The sequence below is a fragment of the Callithrix jacchus genome, chromosome X (assembly GCF_049354715.1).
Source record: "Callithrix jacchus isolate 240 chromosome X, calJac240_pri, whole genome shotgun sequence".
NCBI lineage: Eukaryota > Metazoa > Chordata > Mammalia > Primates > Cebidae > Callithrix > Callithrix jacchus.
The window spans coordinates 22,610,960-22,636,467 of record NC_133524.1 but is presented as its reverse complement, the minus strand read 5'-3'; the positions used below and the strand labels follow the sequence as shown (position 1 = coordinate 22,636,467).

At 40.8% G+C, this 25,508-nt stretch overlaps 1 protein-coding gene and 1 pseudogene across 1 annotated transcript in view; both read right to left on the bottom strand.

Annotated features, from left to right (window-relative positions):
- Positions 1-25,508, bottom strand: part of PHEX (phosphate regulating endopeptidase X-linked) — a 230,315-nt gene that overhangs the window by 186,203 nt on the left and 18,604 nt on the right. The gene's annotated exons all lie outside the window — the stretch shown is intronic.
- LOC108589734 (reactive oxygen species modulator 1 pseudogene) lies at positions 15,709-15,948 on the bottom strand (annotated as a pseudogene).

Sequence of the window (25,508 nt, the reverse complement as noted above, 5' to 3'; positions counted from 1 at the left end):
GGATGTGGAGAAATAGGAACACTTTTACACTGTTGGTGGGAGTGTAAATTAGTTCAACCATTGTGGAAGACAGTGTGGTGATTCCTCAAGGCCTTAGAAATAGAAATTCCATTTGACCCAGCAATCCCATTACTGGGTATATATCCAAAGGACTATAAATCGTTCTACTATAAGGACACATGCACACGAATGTTCATTGCAGCACTGTTTACAATAGCAAAGACCTGGAATCAACCCAAATTCCCATTGATGATAGACTGGATTGGGAAAATGGGGCACATACACATCATGGAATATTATGCAGCAATCAGAAATGATGAGTTCGTGTCATTTGTAGGGACATGGAAGAATCTGGAGAACATCATTCTCAGCAAACTGACACAAGAACAGAAAATGAAACTCCGCATATTCTCACTCATAGGCGGGTGATGAAAAATGAGAACACATGGACACAGAGAGGGGAGTACTAAACACTGGGGTCTATTGGGGGGGAAAGGGGAGGGCCAGCGGGAGGGGGAGGTGGGGAGGGATAGCCTGGGGAGAAATGCCAAATGTGGGTGAAGGGGAGAAAGCAAACAAAACACACTGCCATGTGTGTACCTACGCAACTGTATTGCATGCTCTGCACATATACCCCAAAACCTAAAATGCAATAAAAAAAAAAAAGAAAGCTCTAAAGCCATATTCACACATATTTCCATTCAAATTGGCTCCTGTGCCCTTACGTCATATTGCTAACACAGTCATTAGACTGTTTTGGAAACATACTTAGAAGTAAATAATCCAAATTTCATTTAGGGTTGTAATGATGTTCTGATGCTATAAACACTACACACACAGGCTACAAAACATGAACACCCTGAGGGCCAAACAAGCCACAAGAGCAAAACGAACAAAAAGCATTAAATATTTACCTGTGTGTGCTCCCAAGGCATGCTATCTATCACAAGGAGGAAAAAGAGGACCAGCATATACTAAATAGCGCAATCCCAAAACACTAACCATGTACAAATATCAATAATTCATATAAAATCAGTAACTGTCCAAATTCTGGTTTCTGTACCAGAATTTTGCTTTTAAAATAAATTCAGCTATCGCAGGTTCCTTGTCATTCCCTTTTCCTTCTCCTCTTTCCTTTTCTCAGGGCCCAAGCAGACAGGAGAGCATTGATATGCAGACAGTGATGTGGCAATCAGTTGACGGCATTTATTTTGTGTATCTCTGCATGTAAATTAGCAGTAAGAGGAATAAAATGTAGCCTGGAGAGTTATTAATGAGTAGAAAACAAAGCCTGCCTATCACAGGTAATTACTCAGGTTATTAAAATGTCCCCAAAGCGTTGAAAAGGGCTCATGGGTCTCCCATACAGGGGCATTCCAATTACAGCCTGTGTTGTTTCTTGGAAGATTTCTCAATCTCCACCCCACCCCTTCCAGGTATTTCTTACCACCTTACAACCAAAAAGAACAACTACAGTTCATAAAAACCTATAGCAGACCGGGTGCAGTGGCTCATGCCTATAATCCCAGCACTTTGGGAAGCTGAGGCAGGCAGATCACGAGGTCAGAAGTTCGAGACCAGCCTGGCCAATATGGTGAAACCCCAGCTCTACCAATAATACAAAAATTAAACGGGTGTGGTGGCATGCGCCTGTAGTCCCAGCTACTCAGGAGGCTGAGGCAAAAGGATTGGTTGAACCCGGGAGGCAGAGGTTGCAGTGAGCCAAGAGCACACCACTGTACCCCAGCCTGGGCGACAGAGTGAGACTCTGTCCAAAAAAAAGAGAAACTTTTGGCACAGCAGACCTCCGACTCTAAAATTGGCTTGAGAAGTCCTTCTGATCATCTAATTCGAACATTAAGTACACGTTAACTATTTTTCTTCTTACTATGCTCCATCAAATTGGTTTTTGTTTGTTTGTTTTTAAAGGCAACATAACAGACATGTGGGAGGGGGTGCTTTAGAATCAAATAGACATGGGTTCCAGTTGCAGCTTGCTGCAAATTGATAGCTGGAATTCCAGCAATTTATTTAATGTCTCTAAGCCCCTGTTTCTTTATCTATAAAGTCAAATAACAATCGTACATGTCTCCCAGGATTGTGCTGAGGATTTAAAATTTTTAATGCACAGAAAGCCCCATCTCAGTGCATGGGCACATGATAAGGGGATCAGTAAGTGGTAACTTAAACAGGATTACAGGTGGAATTAGCCATACACAAAATTGTCAAGTAATCAAGCTTGTTTCTAGTGCTTCCTCCGTAACTGTTTTTGTTCTCCTGCTTGCCTTCTCAGGATATTGGTGGCCAAAGGATTTATGCTAACCCAAGATACTGCCAAGCTGTGCGTAGGACGATTTCACAAACTGGACCTGCTCTAGCCACCTTGCAAAGCCTCATGCTCTCAAACTTCCTCTGCTTCTAGAGTAGAGGCAATTCTAAGTGGGGAGACATATTTTGCAGTGTTAACCTCCAAAAATATTTTGCTCACATTCTTCATCCTGGACAACAAAGCATTTTCTTTTTTATGTAAACTTTTTCAATGAAAGTACAGAAAAGTACACAAATACAACATATAGAAAAGTACACAGATCATAATTTGAAGAATGTTCACAAAGATAACACACTCAAGTAACCAACATTATTACTGGAACCTCAGAAACCCCTGGTGCTTCCTTCCAGTCACTACCCCCAACCAAGAAAACTAACATCCTCTATGGTAAAATACTTATTCAAGTCTATGTCATATATTTATAGAGTAATCTACCTTTTTGTTACTGATTTGTAGAAGTGCTTTCTATATTCTACATACAAGTCCTTTTTGAATATATTATAAAATATCCTCTATTACATAGACTTTATTCTTAATGGCATCTCATAATGAACTGAAATTATTTAATTTAGCCCAGTTTGTCCATTTTTCTCCTACATGGTTACAATATTTAGCGTCTTGTTCAAGAAATCTTTGCCTATCCCAAACTTATGAAGATAGTCTACAATTTTTTTTTTTTTTTTTTTTTGACATAGCATCTTGCTACCTCTCCCAGGCTGGAGTGCAGTGGCACGATCTTGGCTCACTGTAATCTCCACCTCCCAGGTTCACGTGATTCTCCTGCTTCAGCCTCCCGAGTAGCTGGGATTAGACACATGCCACCATGCCCAGCTAATTTGTTTGTATTTTTAGTAGAGATGGGGTTTCACCATGTTGACCAGGCTAGTCTTGAACTCCTGACTTCAAGTGAAGATCCACCCGCCTCAGCCTCCCAAAGTGCTAGGATTACAGGTGTGAGCCACCATGCCCACCTGTATTTTTAGTAGAGACAGGGTTTCAACATGTTGGTCAGGCTGGTCTCAAACTCCTGACCTCAGGGGATCTACCTGCCTTTGCCTCTCAAAGTACAGGAATTACAGGCATGAGCCACAGTGCCCGGCGATAGTCTACATTTTCTTCTAAAACCTTTATTGCTCCACATTTAGATCTACAGTCCATCTAAAATTTGGTTTTGGCCATGGTGTGGACAACCACACCTTAGTAACACAAGCCTAGCCTCAAAGGGGATGAATCATGTGAAAATTTTAATAATAAAGATATTTTTTGTCATTTGGCCTCAAAAAATATCACCAAGAAATACTTTTGGTATAAAACACTGGCATTAACGATGGCTATACTGCATTAGATTGAGTACTCTTTTGGGCAGGGACTAGGTCACATTCATCTTTGAACACCCAGGACCCAGAGATTGGCATGGCTGGTGCTTAGTGAATGTTTGCCAGGCTGAATTCCTGACAAAGTCTCAGAGAAACTTTCATCCAATTGAAAAATATGAGAAACTGGACTGACTACTTTTATTATTTCTTTTTACAGTCAGCAATGCCCTGATCATACTAACACCATCATCTCTTTTTTTCACATCTCAGTTCCTGTATCATACAATGAAATCCAAGACTTCATTCATTTGTTTTCACGAATGCCAGTTTTCAGGGTATCTAAGTTTTATTTTTACCAATTGTCTCAGCTATATCATCCATTCCCAAAGCCCTGCTCTTCTATACTGGGGAGAAAAAAAATACTTAGTTATGCTCGGAAGCTGAGAAAGGCCTATCAGTCCTCACTCAATTCAGTTCTGCTGCTCAGACAGGACATTTATTGAGTGCTCTAGAATACAAAAAGGAAGAATGAGGCCCTTGAGGATTTTATAGTACTCTAGTTAGTCAAGAATTCGCAACAGTCATCTGCCACTCAGGCCAGTCATTTAAAGTTTCTACCATATCTAAGACACATCCACCTAATACATTTTTCAAAAACTCCACACATTCAAAGTTTTATGTGAGCAAAAACCTACCAAGAACCTTGATGTTGAGCTGACATTTGAATGAAGTGGCTCAAGAGCACAGGGACTCTTACAAAGCATCCTCCTTTGTGTTCTTTCTCCTGACCCAGCAATATTTCTATGTCCCTACTCTATCCTCTGGCTATTTGCTATGAATCCTGGAGTTGTTTGCTTGATTTGCTTAATGGGTACTTTTAGAGACAGGGTCTTGTGCTGTCACCCAGGCAGGAGAACAGAGGCATGATCATAGCTCACCGCAGCCTCAACCTCCCGGACTCAAGCCATCCTCTCACTTCAACCTCCTAAGTAGCTAGCTAGGACTACAGGTACACACCACTAGGCCGTGGCTAATTGTTTTATTTTTATTTTTGAGAGATGGGGTCTCACTGTGTTGCCCACCCTGGTCTTTAACTCCTGGCCTCAAGTGATCCTCCCAACTCAGCCTCCCATAGTGCTGGGATTACAGGAATGAGCCACTACACCTGGCTAGCAATTGCATTCTAAATTCTTCACATCAATGTCACCAAGGTAAATTCTCAATTTCATGCAGATTATGGTAACATTTCTCTTTTGGAAATCAGAGATAGTGTTCTCTGATTCTGGTGAGAAAGAACACGAAAAATTAAAACTCTGGAAAACCAAATCTATACTTTAAGCTTCTGCACCTACATAATGAACAGAATGTTCTCTAGACCTATATATTTTTTAAACCTATTATATAATGGTCTTCTTTCTCCTTTGGTGGTACTTAAAAACTACCTTCGGATGGTCTATGCTTGAGTTGCCACTAATCCTACTATTTTTAGCCCATGTTGATTTTCTAGGCTACAGATTTCAATTTGGTTTCCAGCTCCTCAGTTTATTTACCATACTGAAAATTTTCATTTTTCTAACTCACACTGCATGGGTATAAAAGGTATTAAGCCCTTATGCAGTTAAACCTGCAGATCCTAAATCAGCTTGCAAAGCTTGTTGTTATTCTCATTTAAAAAATAAAATTCAAGCTAACTAAGTCATGGTCCACAGATCCCATAACTCCGATATTTTCACACGAATTGTGTGACACTCAGCTTGGCAGTTCCTCAGCCCCACAGCCAGTCGAGCATGGGATTAACTGAGTCTGTTTGACATACTGAAAAGCCAGTAAGAGCTGATAGTTCTCATTCCTCTAGGAAACTCCCACTGAAATACAGGGATAGAAGCTGTCAGAATTATTGTGTCTGTTCATTTTCATGATCATCTTATAAATAATAATTGTGGGTTAGCATCCACTTAAAGAGAAAGGGGCAGAGATGATTTTAAGGGGATTAAAATCCTCTAAATCAATCTAAACCATGGGTTACCAAAAGAACACAAATATGTCCCCTTTTAACACAAAAGACATCTTTGTCCATAATGAAATTAATTATATAAAATTGCCAGATGCTATAAAACTCTAACAGAAGGTAACTCTTTATGTTCACTTATAAGTGATTTTTATAAGAATTACACTTATCAAGGTTATACTTCAAAATAATTTCAATTTTAACATTACTCTTTGATAGCATAACATTTCAATGAATCTGCCAATCTGATGTTTGAACTCAATATAAATAGCTTTCCTATTTAGATAATTTGTGTCTTAGCACATAATTCCATGTATGGTCTGTGCCAAACTTGAGATTTAAGATAAATCTATCCTCAGTTTTTTCATATAGCATTTTGACTACTAACTCTAATTATATATTTTTTTTCTGCCTCCTATTTCTTTTGAGACAGAGTCTCACTCTGTCTCCCAGGCTGGAGTGCAGTGGCATGATTTCAGCTCACTGCAACCTCTGCCTCCTGGGTTCAACCAATTATTTGCCTCAACCTCACAAATAGCTGGGATTACAGGCATGCACCACCACGCCCAGCTAATTTTTTCATGTTTTTAGTGGAGTCAGGGTTTCACCATGTTAGCCAGGCTGGTCTCGAACTCCTGGCCTCAAGCGATCTGCCTGCCTCGGCCTCCCAAAATGCTGGGATTACAGATGAGACCTACCACACCTGGTCCCTGCCTCCTATTTGATCCATCTTAACATTACAAGGAAAAAGCCGGTGTGTTTATCTTTACCCTGCAATGGCCCTTCCTAAGCAATCCTAAGACATCCAAGCACAGTAATGAGTGTGTTCATTTTTTAAGCACCTGCTCTGTGCCAGGTGTACTGTATTAATACCTAACCTCAATTAACCTCCCCAGCAATCCTAAGAAACACATATCGTAACTCCATCCTACAGGCAAGAAAACTGTAAGAACCTGTTCAAGGAGACTCAGTAAAGGTTAAAGCTTGGATTTGAACTCAGGTCTCTGACTCCTGTTAATTCAACCATGAGATACGCAGAAAAATTCTGCAAGTTGCCTTCCTTCGAGAGAATGGGCCTCCAGTGGCTCAACCAGAGGCAGCTATGCCCTCGCGGAATTCCCCGACAGATCTCTCCACCAGAACTAGAGGAAAGACCTTCCCTGGTTACATCATAACTTCTTTTTGCAGTGACGGAATGACTTTGTGCTGAGCCATCTATTCCCTTTGCCCTGTCACCCTATTTTTGACCAGGGACACAGACTTCTGAGGCACCTAATCAGAGGCAGGAGGCTTGGTGAGATTAGAACAAAGTTGACTGGTCCTCCAGGCTTGACCTCACATTTTGCTCTAGCCTAAGCCAGTGGTTTCTAAACTTGAGTGTACATTGGAATAATGTATACTCAAGGCACTGTGACTCACACCTGTAATCCCAGCACTTTGGGAGGCCGAGGCCGGCAGATCACCTCAGGTCAGGAGTTCAAGACCAGCCTGGCAAACATGGTAAAAACCCGTCTCTATTAAAATTACAAAAAAATTAGCTGGGCTTGGTGGTGGGTGCCTGTAATCTCAGCTACTTGGGAGACAGAGGCAGGAGAATCACTTGAACCCTGGAGGTGAAGGTTGCAGTGAGCCGAGATCACACCACTGCACTCCAGACTGGGCAACAAGAGCGAAATTCTATCTCAAAAAAAAAAGTTTGTTAAAACACAAATGGCTGTGTTTTAACCTGAGTGTCTAATTCAGTAGGTCTGGGGTGGGGACCAGGATTTTGTATGACTAACAAATTGCCAGGTAATGTTGATGCTACAGGTCTGGAAGTGTATTCACACTATGAGAACCACTACTTTAAACGAACAGTACTCGCCAGTCTTTCCTGACGCCTGCAATTCCAGGAAACATCACCAGCCCACATTCCCACCTCTGCCATTCCTACCCTACCGCAAATCACAAAAGGAGCTTTTGTCCTGCTTTTACTGATTTCCTCGCTCTGCAGCTCCATTTTAATTCAGTGTCAACATTCAAGGAGGACACTAAACACTTTGTTTTGGAAACACTGTCTTTGCATTGGCCCACTTAGGTCTAAGTTAGTTTCTCAGTTCTAAAAACCACAGCTTTAAAAAGTTCCTTTTGTTGTTGTTGTTGTTGTTGTTGTTTGCAGAAAGTGATTTATTTAGGTAGAGAAAGAGAAACGTGAGAGAAAGCTTCCACGAGAGAGAGAGTGTGTGGAAGGGGATCCAAACATGGAGGCCCTAAAAAGTTCCTTTCTTAAACATAAAATGCAATAGGGGTTTGATGTGACGGTTGATTTTGCAGATTCAAGAGGGGAAAATTATCAGCACTATGCCAGAAAAACTCTCAAAGTGAAAGAAAGAACACCGTACAATACAGAGTATTTCTTTTTTTTTTTTTTTTGAGACAGGGTCTCACTCTGCTGCCCAGGCTGGAGTGCAGTGGCACAATCTCAGCTCACTGCAACCTCTACCACCTGGGCTCAAGCAATTCTCCCACCTTAGCCTTCCGAGTAGCTGGGACCACAGCCATGTGCCCCTGTGCCTGGTTAATTTTTATTTTTAGTAGAGATGAGGTTTTGCCATGCTGCCCAGGCTGGTCTTGAACTCCTGGGCTCAAGCAATCTACCTGCCTTAACATCCCAAAGTGTCGGAATTACAGGCATGAGCCACCACGCCCAGCCAGGCATCTATTTTCAATTCCAGTTCATACCACACCCTCAAGAGAGGAAGAGTGAGATAAACATCACATCCCTGAAATTCTGAAAAATCTGAGCTCCAGACAATTCCTCCCTCGTCTATGAAAGTGGCATCAAAACACTGTAAACATAGGTTTAAAAAGCCACTTCCCAACTAACCCCTGTTTTCACTCCCACCTTCTATGAGGAGGTGAGAGAAGGAGGGGTTCTATTCCTGGCTGTGCAAACCGCAATGTGTGTTCTTCCTCTATAACTGGGTTTCCGACAGTGAGAGATTAGGGGTGAGGCTTTCTTTCCTTCTTTATCCAGAATCCTCTTACCCCAAAAGGGGAAAGCAACAGCACCTTCGGCACAAGCAGTGGACCCAAAGGGGCAAAAGGGCTGGTACAATTAGTGCTAACTACCATGCCCACCAGTAGCTGCCATGGCTTCCCTGGCGGATTTTGCCCCATGACCGGGGGTACTTGATGAAATACCTTCCTAAGTTCAAAGAAATCAAGGGCAACAAAGCAGCAGCAATATCCTTTCATGTTGACCTAAGGAGAAAATAGAGAAAAGGATAAACAATCATGCCTTGGTATTTTCTGTAGCAAGGAAGACAAACTCTACCTTCATTTGGATACCAAGCTAGAAAACAGATCAACATGATGGGGCCAGTAAACCATGAACTGGTTGTCATATGTCAGCTACCTCCTCCCGGCCATTCTCCACAGACAGCAGCATGCTCTGGCAAAATACATCGCTCATGACATCCCTCGACATGACATTTACAAATGCCTTCCCATTGCCCTAGGATAGAGTCTAAAATCTTTACATGGCCAACCAAGCCTGCGCACTCTGGCCACCACCTCTCTCTTCAGTTTTGTCATTTGTCCCTCTTCCCTTCCAACTCAGAGCTCCAATCACACTGGGCTTCCTGGGTTTCCTCAAAGGCACCAGCTGGACAGAGCCTCTGTGCCTGCAACTCTTTCCACTGGGGTTAAAATTGGAGACATTTGAAATGAGAGACCCATAATCTGTGGGAGACAAATTATATGGCTGGATTGGTTTGGGCAAGTCACATAATCTTCTTGACCTTCACTTCCTCAGATATAGGGCAAAGACAGAAATAAACAATGATGGCTGCTGACATCACAGAATTAGAGTGAAGACAATAGAGAAAACAAATAATTCTGTAAAGAAATAAAATTAGTATCAAGAAATGCTTGGGCCTTGAGGAAGTGAACTTATGAATTTAGAATAGACCAGCGGGTAGTAGAAGCAGTTCAATTCGAATATTAATCTCAATGGCCACTATAGGAAGTGTCTCTGCCTAGTGACATAGGCAAACTTGTCAGGATATTAGCACATATTTGTGTTTGTGCTGCCTCTGTTAAAAATATCAGTCCCTGCACCTATTTTAACTGTTCATGAAAATAAAATTTCCTTCTCATTTTACAAATTAAAAGGTTCATGAATGTTTTAAAAAAGTACCTCTCACTGTGCAAATATCAATACCAATGAGGCTTTCCAAACAAACATATCTTGTTTGTGACAAGCTATTATCCAACCAGCATATAATTAATTTTCCTGTTACGGGTAGTGCCTTTTTACATGGAATGTTCTCTTGACACTTTAAAGTAAATAGTCCATCATTACAAATTCATTAAGAATTCACATAGATGCTATTAATCATGATGAACTAATGTGGTATTAATGGGTAGGTTATTAATCTGCAATTACATGCAGATTTCCTAATAAATCCACGTTTCCCAAGTTTGAGAAAGAAAGCAAAGGAAAAGGAAATGAACAACTCTTTCAGAAAACAAATTAAGGGGAAAAAAATCTCTCTCCCTGTACCATAAGATCAGACATACAAAATTCTTGCTTTTTTTTTAATCCTAAGAAATCTTTGTATTTACCCAATGCAAGGCCAGCAAATTTACAATATATAAGTTTTTATCAAAATAATAATACAAACAAAGGAAAAATTAAAGTCTCCATGTACCCTGGAGAGGTACTGAGTTTCGTCACTGAAGTGACATACTTCATGTCCTTAGACATACTAAAGCCTAGTGATTCAATGTGTGGTCCCCAAACTAGCAGCATGGCCATTACCTGAGAATTTTCTGGAACTATAGTCTCTCATGTCCCTTCTCAGACCTAGTGAATCAGAATCTGCATTCTAGCAAAATTCTCAGGTAGTTCATGTGCACATTAAAGGTTGAGATGAACTGTCCAAAAGTACAGCTTTGGAGCTCCAAATTGGAGTAAGTGGAAGCAGGAAGTGAGAGAACGCTGTTTATACACCACTGAGCGCCGAAGCCAGGGCATGCTGGGACTCCTACAAGTCTCAGTGAAATTGTTTAAAGCAAATAAGCATGGTGAATGCGACAAGTAGTTGGAAAGCCTGGATTCTCAGAAATATCATTTACATGTCATATTTCATCAGTTCTAAGATGCACATTTATTTCACATCTTAACATCTCTGAATTTGGAATCCATTTTCAAACTGTCCACCAGGCATAGTCACAACGTAGTTACCACTGCCCGTCCATACAGGAACTTGATCATAGCCATTCTTAGTACCGGCATTTCAAATGAGTTGGGCACATGGCTGGTAAACTGCCACTTAAAATGTCTTCAGAAAAATTTCACCATGACTTAACAATGAAATAAAAACTTACTGCATATCCAAAAAGGCCATCTTGGACAAAAGTCCCTGAGACAATTAGGGAGTACTTTTTCAAGAAATGTTGAATTGCCAACGTTCTTGAAGAGAGAGAGAGCACAATATTTTGTGAAAAAACAAAAACATTGATGATTTTAAATCAAAGAGACTCTGGAAAGTTTCAGAAATGCTTCAAGCAATCCTTTTACTTTTGCTCTCCTTTTTAATGGATGCAAAACAATGATAAATATTAACGTCTAATGCTATTCACAATAGCAAACACATGGAATCAACCTAAATACCCATCATAGACTAGTTAGAGAAAATGTGGTACACATACCACAGAATATTATGCAGCTATTAAAAAGAATGAGATCATGTCCTTTGCAGGGACATAGATGAAGCTGGAGGCCATTATTCTCAGCAAATTAATCCAGAAGCAGAATATCAAATATTACATGTTCTCACTTACAAATGGGAGCTAAATAATGAGAACACATGGACAGAAACAGGGGAACAGCAGATACTGGGGCCTACGTGAGGGTGGAGGGTGTGAGGAGGGAGAGGTTCAGGAAAAAAAACAACTATAGGGTAATATGCTTAGTGTCTGGGTGACGAACTATACAACAAACCCCCAAGTCACAAGTTTACCTATATAACAAATCCGCACATGTATCGCTGAACCTATAATAAAAGTTAAAATCTTTTTTTAAATTAATGTCTAAGTAAGGCTAAAAGAACTTCAATTAACACAAAATAAAATTCCAAGTGATAAAAAATATCATGTAATAGCTTACTCTTTTTTAGCACATGTGAAACAATGGCGCATCTTTTGACAGTATTTTTGATTTGATGAAATATGGTATTCATTTTGGTAAGGCTGTGGAAGACTCTGCAGTGCTTGTGTATTCTCTGGCTTCATTTGAAGTCAAATAAACATAACTAACAAAATTGAATATAACTAAATAGCTACCACTTCAGAAGACTTAGTATTTCCGCTCTGGAAAGTAATAAATATGTCAGAAGTATTGAAGCTGTATTTGGATTTAAATGAAAGAAGCCAATATAGAAATTATTCCAAGTGACTCCAAAAGCATTTTAAGGACAAATGAACCTCCGGGTGAGATGAAACATTTTAATTCCCGAGTACTGGGTTTTACATCCAGGGTTCAGGGGCAGAATCAAAAGTTTGGTCCAGTGGGAAGGCGGACGCGAGGCGTTTGGTGAGGGCAGCTTTGTGAACGTCCTGAGACACAGTGGGCTGTGCAGCCTTCAGACCTCAGGTGAACCACAATTGCCTCCTTTCTTCACCCAGCACCTCCCACATCTTCCCCCACTAGACTTGTCTCATTCTGGAAGCCACCTGCAGCTTTCAAACCCCAACTTCCTTTTCTCCACAGCTCAGAGATTCCAGGCTGACACCAACACCTTTCACCTCAATTAAATGAGTAGAATTTTATGTCTGAATTTACTTTCACTGCTGTGTATCCAGACCAATGTGTAAATCAGCAGGAGAAAAAAAATCTCTTTTCTTGTCTTACATTATTCTGGGGACTTGGCCAACATGTTGGGAAACGTAAATTGAGATAAATTAATAAATTAGCTAGGGCATTGCTTGGCATTCATTAATGTCATCTAGAAAAGCATACTGCCAGAGTGGTCATTTTGAATGGTTCTCATCTCAGAAAACTCACAGAAACTTCCCCAATGTATAAAGGCTACAGTGTTGTACTCAGTTTGGACACTGCCTGGTGGGAAGGGAACTGGTTAAAATCCTGACATCTGGCTGGGCGCAGTGGCTCACGCCTATAATCCCAACACTTTGGGAGGCCAAGGTAGGCAGATCACTTGAGGTCAGGAGTTTGAGACCAGCCTTGTCAACATGGTAAAACCCCATCTTTACTAAAAATACAAAAATTGGCTGGGCACGGTTGCACGCACCTGTAATCCCAGGTACTCAGGAGGCTGAGGCAGGGGAATCACTTGAACCTAGGAGGTGAAGGTTGCAGGAGCCGAGATCGCACCACTGAGCTCCAGTCTGGGCAACAGAGTGAGACTCAAAAAACAAACATAAAAACACCCAAGCAGTACCCCAAATCAATTCCATGGGAATGTCTGAGAATGGGTCTCAGGCCTCTGTGTTTTTTAAGCTCCCTAGTGATTCCACTGCACAGCCAGGATTGAGAAGCACCACTCCAGAACTGTTCTCTTCAGTAGTCCCATGAGCTACTAGGTACTTGCAATGTGATTGGTCCAAGTTGAAAATTGTTGCAAGTGTAACATATGCACCACATTTCAAAGACTTAGTAGGAAAGAAAACAGAAAAAATGCCTCATGGATAAGTTTTTTACATTGATTACATGTAGAAATAATATTTTAGATAGGTTAGATAAGATATGTCATTCCAACTGCTACTATTTTTACTTTTTAAAATGTGGCCCCTAGAAAACATAAAATCACATGTGACTTGCATTTGTGACTCATAAATTTTTTTATATAATAGAAATATTATATTTCTATTGGACACTGCTACTCTGGAAGGTACCTTTTAGGTCACTAGCTGTGTGAATATGGATGAATTACTTAACCTCTTGTTATGGTTTGGCTCTGTGTCTCCACCCAAATCTCATCTCAAATTCTAATCCCCATAATCCCTACGTGTTGAAGGAGGGATCTCATGGGAGGTGATTAGATCATGGGGGCATTTTGCCCCATGCTGTTCTCGTGATAGTGAGTGAGTTCTTGTGAGATTTGATGGTTTTATAAGGCAATTTTCCCTGCTCTTGATACTCTCTCTCACCTGCTGCCATGTAAGACATGCCTGCTTCCCCTTCCACCATGATTGTAAGTTTCCTGAGGCCTCCCCAGCCATGCAGAACTGTGAGTTAATTAAACCTCTTTCCTTTATAAATTACCCAGTCTCAGGTATTTCTTTAGAGCAGTGTGAAAACAGACTAAGCCATAGTGTGCATAACTGTAAAATAGGAATAATATCATCCTCCTAGTTATCGGGGCTTTTACCAGGCAGGTCAAATGGCCCAAATCTAATCCTGTCTCCATTGCATATCAGCTGTGTGACCTTGGGAGAGTTATACTGTTATTTTTTATCTGTAAAACGCAGATAAATCTTACATCTTAAGTGTTGGGAGCTCAGTTCAGAGTCTAATAAATGATAACAAATGATATTATCAAAGAAGGTCACCTCAGTGAAGTGTCCAGCCCTGTTAGGTCCTTCCCTATATGGTATACTCTTACAATTTTTTTAATCTATTAAAGGCTTACTTCACAGTAATGAATTGAAGTATCTCCCCATTAGTAGTAAATCAGAGGAGAAATGGGGATTTTGTCACATTGTAAAGATGTTTGACCCCTCCACACCTCAGTCACAGTTGAAAAGTTCTCAGAATTGAGGGTGAGAGCACACTGAAACCATCTAATCAGAGAGTCTGGAAATGAAAGGATAAGATTTTCAACTCAGTTCCCCTATGAATTTTAGCATGCAACCAACTTTCAAATTTTTCTAGGGCTTCCATTCTGCCATTGACCAATTCAGAGTATGGTAAAGGTAAGGGATTCACCCATCTCTTTAAGGCACAGGACATCTGAGTCATCTGCTTCTGCTGTGAAATCTGGATGCCCCTGAAGTTCTCACAAATATCCTATATTTTCAGCTCCATTATTATTCTGGCTTCTGGAAACCAACAGCAGGAACACGTGGACCCTTGGAGAAACTTCAGGAATTGTTACCACCAAAGCTCACGTGGGTATGCCTCCCAACTGTTACCACCAAAACCAGCTAGGATTTTTCTTTCCTTTCCAAACAGCCATCCTCTTTTAGGAAGCAGTTTTTCAAAAATATGCAATCCTTCTGAACAACTGCAAAGTAAAATACACTTAAACATACCAACCTTGCAAAACAGGACCTGGGTGTGGGCAGGTGGAAAAGTGTCACTGTGGGTGTATACGTCTTTCTCAGGATGCACATATCCTGTGTTATTAGTCATGCCGAGGAACTTATATTTAGTGAAACGACTAAATTTAGTCCACCATCTTCTAAAGTGAAATGTTTCTTTCCTCCTACAACATTCAAGCTAACTCACAGGAAACTTTTCATAATGTGTGGCAATATTTATGCCACAAAAATGTCCCTTGTCTGCTTTCCCATTCATTTTTTTCAGCCAATATTCCCATGCATAGCATTTTGCAGGCTGTTGCTCCACTTCTCAGAAAGCTTAGCATTCCCTGCTGCAAGTCAAAGATCTTGCCAATGGATTTCAACATCTTTCATCTCCTGTCATCTCTCACCAAGGGCCCTGTTCCTTCCTTCCTTTCAACAAAGCCAAGCTATATATATTGGGTCTGACCCTTAGAACTTTGCTCCCAGCACCCTCCAGGTTTGCAGTTCCCCCACTCCCTTACTCCCAACCCTTCTAAGTTCAATCAAGAGCTCCCGTTCTCAACGCTGAATAACAGGCTAGCTCTTTTGTACACCATGTAGTATCTACTCATGCCTAAACACTCTACTTGGCTTATTACTATATTCAATCATTTGCCCTGTTTACAAATATTCTTAACTACACCACAACAAAAGCTATCATTTCTAAGTATAATTGACCTTTTTTCTTCCTCAAAGACTTTCTTTTAATAGGACATGGGCTGGGATTGATGGGAAAGGGTGGATGTAGTGGGCAACCATGATTAGCATAGGATGCCCATCCTGATGGCCATAAATGTGCCAAAGGTGCGGCCACTCTGCATCATGGTTTTCTCAGTGCTGCCCATCAGCTCCCAACCTTACATTCCGATCCTGAGACAGGAAAAGGTGCCAAATAGCACCTCGGCTGCCATGCCCATGGCACAACCCATCACTAAGTCCATCTTGACATGGTCGAAGCAGCTTGGCTGGGACTGTCCATAGGGACCCATGGCCACTGGCATCTCACCTCGCTCGCAGCCTCAGTCACTCAGCTTCATGTCTTTCACAGAAAACCTTTTTTCTTTTTTTTGAGACAGGGTCACACTCTGTCACCCAGGCTGGAGTGCAGTGGTGCAATCATAGCTCACTGCAGCCTTGAATTCCTAGGCTCAAGTGCTCCTCCCTCTCTAACTTCCTGAGTAGCTGAGACTACAGATGTACACCACCATGCCCAGAATTGACCTTTAATGCCCTGCTTTCATGATAAGCACATGGCAAGCCTTAGTAATTTCGCCTGAAAATATACAGGTTCCATGGCATAGACAATCACAAAGCCTTCAATTAATCAGTTCAAGGGTTGGTACTGGCACAAACTCCAGTTTCATCTAATATCTTCATAAACACATGTTAACTGTCAGTAACATGCTCATTACCCAGGAAGTCTAGACAGTGAACTACTCAAAGATTTGGGCATGAATGGACCCATGAGGCCGTGTAATAGCCAACTCCACTCCAAGCACCTGAATTAAGATGGATCAACAAGCTGGAGCTAAATAAAACTATGCTTCTTGAATCTTGCTCCAGCAATCCTTACATACACTGGGGCTCTTAATGTTTTTTCTGCCTACATCTCTTGGGCAGTCTGTTGAAACCTATGAACCACTCTGAGAATAATGTTTATAAGAGCATAAAATAAGAAACGTAGGCTTACAAAGGAAAACACGTATTTCAAAACACAGCAAAACAGGTTGTTTTTACTGTGTGAAATTATTATACATCTATAAAACATTTTTTGATTAATCCATTAAATGCCAAGACCTAACTTTGAGTCTGACAACTATTATAGTTTTGAAGTAGTGATACATGTACATAATATTTCAAGACACCTGCAACATCTGCAATAAGGTAGAAAAATAACCATGACTGCTGTTGGTAACAAAGTCACAGGCACTGCTAACAGTACCAGGGTTCGCTGCCTACATTCAGGAATACAGAAAGTTCTGAAATTCTGTCAGATTTTGATGAAAATAAAGGTGTTTTCCCCATCCAAGTACATGAATTGTATTGACAGCCCTCTTGTGGGAAGACTGTGGACTCAAGTTAAGGATCCCCTAGGGATGTGAGAAAGAAGAAAGCGAAATTGGGGCTGGGCATGCTGGCTCACGCCTGTACTCCCAGCACTTTAGGAGGCCAAGGCAGGTGGATCACCTTAGGTCAGGTGTTCTATACCAACCTGGCCAACATGTTGAAACCCCATCTCTACTAAAAATAAAAAAATTAGCCAGGCATGGTGGCGGATGCCTGTAATCCCAGCTAGTCGGAAGGCTGAGGCAGAAGAATCACTTGAATCCGGGAAGCAGAGGTTGCAGTGAGCGGAGATTGCACCACTGCACTCCAGCCTGGGTGACAGAGTGACACTCCGTCTCAAAAAATAAAGGGGGGGGGGTAGAAATTGGTAGAAATTTTTTTTAAGTGGCATCCAGAGAGGCTCTAGAGCAGCAATAAGAGGATACTTGTTCTTATTTTTACCAGTTCCCTTTTCCTCTTCTTTCTCTTCCTGTAGGAGTGATTTAAAAATCACATGGCCTCCAATGAACGTGTTATTTGACAATTAGATAATCAAAACTGTCCAGGATCTGGCAATAAAAGTTGGGAATATGTACAAATGTACTCATGTGCTGGTTTTTTTTTCTCTAGCCTTGCCACCTTCAGAATCAGCTTATTTATAGGCATGTTGGGAGTTTGAGGAAAAAAAAAAAATAGATCCCAGTATTTTAATAGTGATATCAAGGTTTTCTTATAAGTTATTTTTATTTGGCTGGATATTTCTTAAGCATCTACTATGTGTCAAGTACTTTTAAAACATTAATTTAATCATTGTGAAATTAATAGTAGTAACAGATTCCATTTGCTGAACCTCGTATGGAAGACTTTCTATGCATCTTACTGGATTTGTCCAACAGTATCACCAGATAAGAAACTGAGACTCAAAGTAGTAGTTTGCCCATGGCCACCTGGCTGATAAGTGGCAGAGCCCCCCTCATTTCTTTTTTCAGAACCCAAACTTGAACTACATCCTGCAAGTTATTTTTCTTGTCTGTAACTTGCATCAGATCCCACCAACAGGGAGTCATAGAAGGGCTCAGGCCTGTCTCATTGCCCAGGTCCCTGTCCTGCCTTCCTGAGGCCCAGAACACAAATGAAGAATGACTGATGATTCTGCTTCCCCTCCTTTCAGGGACAAGCCCCCGTTGCATCTCAAGACTGTTCTGGGTCTGTGGGCAGAACCCCGGGCACAGGAGGAGATGGAGTAAAAGGGAGAAGAAAAAGCCACTCCTTCCTACCCAGTCAGCTGCCCCCACCACTGCACTCAGCCAACCACAGAGGGCACATTCTTTTCTTTTTTCTTTAGCAAGTATTTACTGAGCACCTTCTATGGCAAGCACTATGCTTGGTGCTGCAGTCACAGTGACACCCAAAATGAACATGGGGCTGGTTCTCATGGAGTTTAACATCTACAGGAGCGGGACTGGGCCTAAGTGAGAACAGCAGCAAGCATGTACACAAATGAGATCACTTCCATTGGTTTTAAGGACCACAAAAGACACAATTACAAAGGGACTGGAGATCAGGTAGGTGACTTTTTTTTTTTTCTTTTCAAAATGGAGTCTCACTCTGTCGCCCAGGCTGGAGTGCAGTGGGCCAATCTCTGCTCACTGCAACCGCTGCTGCCCAGGTTCAAGCCATTCTCCTGCCTCAGCCTCCTGCGTAGCTGGGATTACTGGCACCTGCCACCACGCCCAGCTAATTTTTGTAGTTTTTAGTAGAGACAGGGTTTCACCATGTTGGCCAGGCTGGTCTTGAACTCCTGACCTCGTGATCCACCTGCCTCGGCCTCCCAAAGTGTTGAGATAACAAGCATAAGCCACTGCGCCCACCTTTTTTTTTTTTTTTTTTCCCCCCGAGATGGAGTCGGCTCCCTGCAACCTTCGCCTCCCTGACTCAAGTGATTCTCCCACCTCAGCTCCTGAGTAGCTGGGACTACAGACACGTGCCATCAGGTCCAGCTAGTTTGTCAGGGGTTTTTTATGTGTGTGTTTTTTTCTGTTGGCCAGGCTGGTCTCAAACTCCTAGCTTCAAGTCATCTGCCAACCTTGGACTCTCAAAATGCTAGGATTACAGCTGTGAGCCACTGCACCCAGCCAGGGGACTACTTTTAATAAAGGTGTTCTCTGATCTTTCTCTAGCACTGAAATTCATTTGAGTTAATCCCAGATAGTTCACCTTGCTAACAGCCTGTTCAGGGCTCTAGAGCAATGCTGCCTGGTAGAAATATTACCCAAACCACATAGGTAATTTTTAATTTTCTTGTAGCTAAATTTAAATAAGTCAAAAGAAACAGGTGAGATTATGTTTAATAGTATATCTCATTTGCCTTACTATAACTGAGAATATTATTTCTACAAGCAATTGCTGATTATAAATGAAGTCATCAATTTATTAATGAGAGTGCTTTCATTATTAAAAATGAAGTTTTTGAAATTTGGCGTGTAGTTTACATCACACCTCAATTCCACCTAGTCATATTTTCAAGTACTCAAAAGTCATGGTGGCTAGTGGCTACCATGCTGAGCAGTACAGCTCTAGAATATTGATTATAGTACCTCCAGGAACACTTCATGATGTGCAGATTGTAATTTCCATGAGGACAGTCTAAGGGACATCATTATTATTATTATTATTATTATTATTGAGACAGAGTCTCACTCTGTCACCGAGACTGGAGTGCAATGGCGTCATCTCAGCTTACTGAAACCTCCAAGTAGCTGCGATTACAGGCTTCTGCCATCACACCCAGCTAATTTTTGTACTTTTAGTAGAGACGGGGTTTCACCATATTGTTGAGGCTGGTCTTGAGTTACTGACCTCAGGTGATCTACCCGCCTCGGCCTCTCAAAGTGCTGGCATTACAGGCATAAGCCACTGCACCCAGCCTAGGGCACCTTATTAATCCTTGTACTTCTGTATCTCCTACATCTAAAACAATGCCTATTGCTAGATATGAATGAGGAACTATAAATTCTGGTTATTAGCAACAATCTCATGACTAAACAGACTTCAAAGGAAATATGACACAGTGGATGTCAGAGTAGAGAGGAAAAAAATAATGTGATCCTTAATGACATGGTTCAGCTGCTGGATCAACCCTTACCTGAAGTCTACATAGTTACTAGATATTTTGGTTTCCTGAGTTAGCATATTTTATTGTTTAAGCTAGTTTGAGTTGGGGTTTCTGTTGCTTATGACCAAAAGCAACTAGTAACAGGAATGAAAGTAAATGCTCGGTAAATAAGACTATTTTCACGAATCGGTACAATCAAAATGCTGTGCATTTCAATCTGTTTGAAGCACTGCATTGCCTCCCAGTGGAATATCATACAACATAGAATTTATGTAATGAACAGAGATGGTTCTTATCAAGCATACTCAACTTACTGAAAAACACCAATGACAGAGGAGCTATGTTAAAGCAATAAGGGAAGAGATCAGATCTTAAAATAGAAGGCTTACAGCAGACGAGAGTCAAAAAGTAAGACAAGAACACGTACTGAGGGTGGAAAAGCACACATAAGAAGAAAACCTGGCCAGGCGCGGGGGCTCACGCCTATAATCCCAGCACTTTGGGAGGCCAAGGCAAGGGGATCACCTGAGGTCAGACGTTTGAGATCAGCCTGGTCAACAGGGCGAAACCCCATCACTACTAAAAATACAAAAATTAGCCAGGCATATGGCATGTGCCTATAATCCCAGCTTCGAGGGAGGCTGAGGCAGGAGAACTGCTTCAACTTGGGAGGCAGAGGTTGCGGTGAGCTGAAATCATGCCAATGCTTTCCAGCCTGTGTGAAAGAGCAAGACTCCAGCTCTAGAAAAAGAAAACCTGGTCGGATGTGGTGGCTCATGCTTGTAATTCCAGCACTTTGGGAGGCCAAGGTATGTGGATCACCTGAGGTCAGTAGTTTGAGATCAGCCTAGCCAACATGGTGAAATCCCGTCTCTACTAAAAATTAGCTGGGCCAGGCTGGTCTTGAACTCCTGACCTCAAGTGATCCACCTGCCTCGGCTTCCCAGAGTGCCGGGACTACAGGCGTCATCCACCATCCTGGCCCTAATCTGACAACTTCTTAGCTTCTCCCGACACTCCATGCACCACGGACACCCACACATACTCAAATGGTGTATGATAGCAGGAAAACCATGAACAACAACAAACTTTTCAAGTACAATTATTCCATCTCACATTCCAAAAGTCTTCGATACAGGCCCAAATCTTCATGCAGCACCCCTTTGCACATATAGGACTGTAGTGATGTATTTGTAACTTGGCAATTGGTTGCTTCCTGTGTGGCCACATGAAAAAGAGCCAGCATGGTCTGAGAAAAACGGGAACCTTCTCTGAGGGGGTCTACCCAGATAACATAGGAGACTCACTCAAAATTACAGAGGCTGAGATTTCACTAGTAATAAAAAGCCCACCACAATGGATGGTTGGTCCTCGGCACTTCTGCACTGCATCCCCGTGTTTACACATCTGATGTTATTTGTTTCAAAGAACTTTATGAAGTGGCCAGGCACGATGGCTCACACCTGTAATCCCAGCACTTTGGGAGGCTGAGGGAAGCAGATCACCTGAGGTCAGGAGTTCAAAACCAGCCTGACCAACATGGTGAAACCCTGTCTCTAAGAAAAATACAAAAATTAGCCAGGCTTGATGGCAGGTGCCTGTAATCCCAGCTACTAGGGAGGCTGAGGCAGGAGAATCACTTGAATCCGGGAGGTGGAGGTTGCAGTAAGCTGAGATGGCACCACTGCACTGTGTCTCAAAAAATAAAATAATTAAAAAATAAAAAATAACTTTATGAAGTCAAAGCTCAGTTTGATATATCATTATACTATGTATACAACATGAGGAAAAAGATAATTAACTGTCTTCAATAATCTGAACTTCCTAATTACTAAATGACTTCATAGGATCTGAGGTGTTCAAGTTTCCATTGTCTGCAAAAGATGATTTGGCTAGGATCACTTATAGAAAAAAAAGAGTATTTGGGAGAGGGGGAGGGGTATCTAATTACGAGAACTATTTGAATCTCAGCCAGAAGGTATTTACAAATAAATGGTCTATGAATCACAATCATCTCTATCTGTTCATTAATGCAGAGTCCCTCCTTCATCTTATTGTTCTGCTGAAGCTGTGTTTGAAAATAATATATTGCATTTCTTCACAAAATATTGGCAAAGATAGCTATTCCCTAACAGAGATGATCTGGCTGTACCTTGAGTCATCTGTCTTCTATGTGACATAACTGTTCTATCTCATTCATTGCCTCATGTTTCATAAGTGTTCATTTGCTAAATTTCCATCTGCTCATTCACAAGCAATGCATGCTGTCTTCTTCATGGTCACATGAAGACAAATTTGGGGGGTTTTACAGAATGTGGATCTTAACAAACATATGATGATATTCAACTTTTTTAAAAATCTCACTTCTTGGAGAGAATAAGAAATAATTTTATTTTCCAAGTAGAAATCTGAGTCTTATATGTTATTTAAAGAAAAAAATTCACAAAGCCAGGTTGCTCACTTCAATAGAGGGCAATTTTTCATCAGCCAGGTCTGTCAAGTCCATTTTATTTCACAAATTGGACAGCCGTATCTGTGTGTTTTCTATCAGCCTTAAAAAAATGGTATTCTTTTCATTGGTAGTATTGGGTTTTATTTTGGGATGTTCTCTCTCTTTATCAAGAGTGAGGAAAAATATCTTGACAGTATTCAATATTTCTGAAGGCACATGATATTTACACAAAGGATAAAACCAGAATAAAACTTAAAGCATTTGATAGACATTACTTCATGAACCTTAGAACTATCTTTGAAAAAAAGCAGAGGAACAAAGGACAAATATTTAGGGAAGGTCTGCTATGTGCCAGGAATGGGACTGGGTAATTTATATAAATCATCTCCTTTCATCCTCACAAAACCCCTATGATTTGGGTGGTATTCTTTTTCCCTTTTTTCAAAATGTATAGATATATATTTTATTTCAATAGCTTTTAGGGTACAAGTAGCTTTTGGTTATGTAGATTAATTGGATAGTGGTGAAGTTTCAGATTTGAGTGCACCTGTCACCAAGTAGTGTAGTTTTTTTGTCCCTCATCTTTCTCCCACCCTCCCACTTTTGAGTCCAAAGTCTATTACACCGCTCTGTATGCCTCTGTGCACTGTGACACATGTTCTCATCTCCATTTTAAAGGTAAGAAAACTGAACTAGGTGAGATCAGTAATTGGCCCAAAGTGATATAGAGGGTAAATGAAAGGGAATCGGGATTCAAATCCAGCTCCTGAAGTTTCTAAACTCGTGCCTTGACTGGCTTACAATGAGGAAAACACAAGAAATAACCTAAATGGTAACACAGGCATTGATTAAGTAAATTACAGTATATCCAGCTGGGCACGGTGGCTCACACCTATAATCCCAGCACCTGGGGAGGCCAAGGAGGGAGGATCACCTGAGGCCAGCAGTTTGAGACTAGCGTTGCCAACACAGCAAAATCCTGTCTCTATTAAAACTATAAAAATTATCTGGGCATGGTGGCACACACCTGTAATCCCAGCTACTTGGGAGGCTGAAGCATGAGAACCACTTGAATTCAAAAGGCAGAGGTTGCAGTGAGCTGAGATGGTGCTGCTGTACTCCAGCCTTGGCAACAGAGCAAGACTCTGTCATAAATAAGTAAAAGAATTAATTAAATAGAATGTATTATATGATCCCTTAGAAGAGATATATAATTTTATATCTATATTTGCATTTAGAAAGTTGTTATTGCTGGGTGGTGTGATGAGTGTGCTTCTTTTGTTTATTTCTGGTTGGTCTACAATGAGCCTGTATTACCTGGATGGAATGATAAATGAATAGATGGTTGGATAACTAAGTAGATAAACTGATAGACACATAAATATATACAGAATATATAGGAAGATAAAGATAGAATATAAAGATTCAGTGTTTCAGGAAAAGAAAGATTTTCAGCACATTTGATATTTGAAAAGCTCTATATACTTTAAGAATATCTAATCGTCTGTAACATACTTAGAGTTCAGAAAAAAATCTATATTGTCTGTATCTATACTGATAATATATCTATAAATGTATAGATAAGTAATTTATCATGCACCATCTACCCATATGTATAAAAGTATATAAATGTATACACGGAGGATGATATAATATGTATACATTTAAAGATAGACAATGAAAAAAAATATATATAACAGAACAAATGTAGTAAATGATAATATTCAGGAAATCTGGGTAAAGGGTACATAGAAGCTCCTTGTGCTATTTGTTCAAGTTCTCTAAGTTTGAATTGTCTAAAAATAAAAAGATTTTTAAATCTAATAGATATAGATATTTTATGGGTTTTTTTTTTTTTGAGATAGAGTTTTACATTGTCACTCAGGCTGCAGTGCATTGGCACAATCTTGGCTCAATGCAACTTCCACCTCCTGGATTCAAGCAATTCTCCTGACTCAGCCTCCCGAGTAGCTGGGATTACAGGTGCCTACCACCACGCCTGGCTAATTTTTGTATTTTGAGTAGACAGGGTTTCGCCATGTTGGCCAGGCTAGTCTCGAACTCCTGACCTGAATTGCTATTCTCCTGCTTCAGTCTCCCAAAGTGCTGGGATTACAAGTGAGAGCCACCACATCCAGCTATTTTACAGTTTACCTACTTTTGTTACAGGATGCTAATTTTAAGAGACCCTCTTTCACCATTTGCTCTCCTTGACACTTGAAGCAAGAACCCCACAATCAGTTTGTGAATTTGACCTTTAAAGTGCTTATCCTAGAGTAACTTAAGATTTATTGTGTCTTTCCCAGAGCACAGAAATACATAGGAAGCCTCCCACTTCGTTTGACAAGACCAGCACAATCTCAGTAACAGAATTTGACAAACCTAGCACACAAAAAAAAATCACAGACCAATATGAATTATAAATATAGATACAAATGCGTGAAACAAAATGCTAGCTTCTTCAATTCTGGTAAAGTCTTAAAAAAACAAACCATTCATAGGTAGGATTTATTTCAAAATTATAAGTTTAGTTCAGCATGGGTAAATCAAGGTAAGTTAAAAGAGATACTCCATCTGAGTCTCTTGATAAATGGCAAAGAGGCATTTTTTTTCTTGGGCAGTACCTTTTGCAAACTAGGAACAACAGAACACAATAAAGTATGGCTGTCCAAAAAAAAAAAAACTATATGTTTTCAAGGGAAATACTCGAGGCATTACCACCGAAGCAAGAAATAATAAAATTACACCCATTGTGACTGCTATTATTCAACACTGTTCTGGTATTTCTTTCTTTCTTTTTTTTTTTTTAATGATGAAGTCTCACTCTTTTGCCCAGACTGAAGTGCAGTGGCACGTTCCTGGTTCACTGAAACCTCCACCTCCTAGGTTCAAGCAATTCTCCTGTCTCAGCCTCCTGAGTAGCTGGGATTACAGGCATGAACCACCAC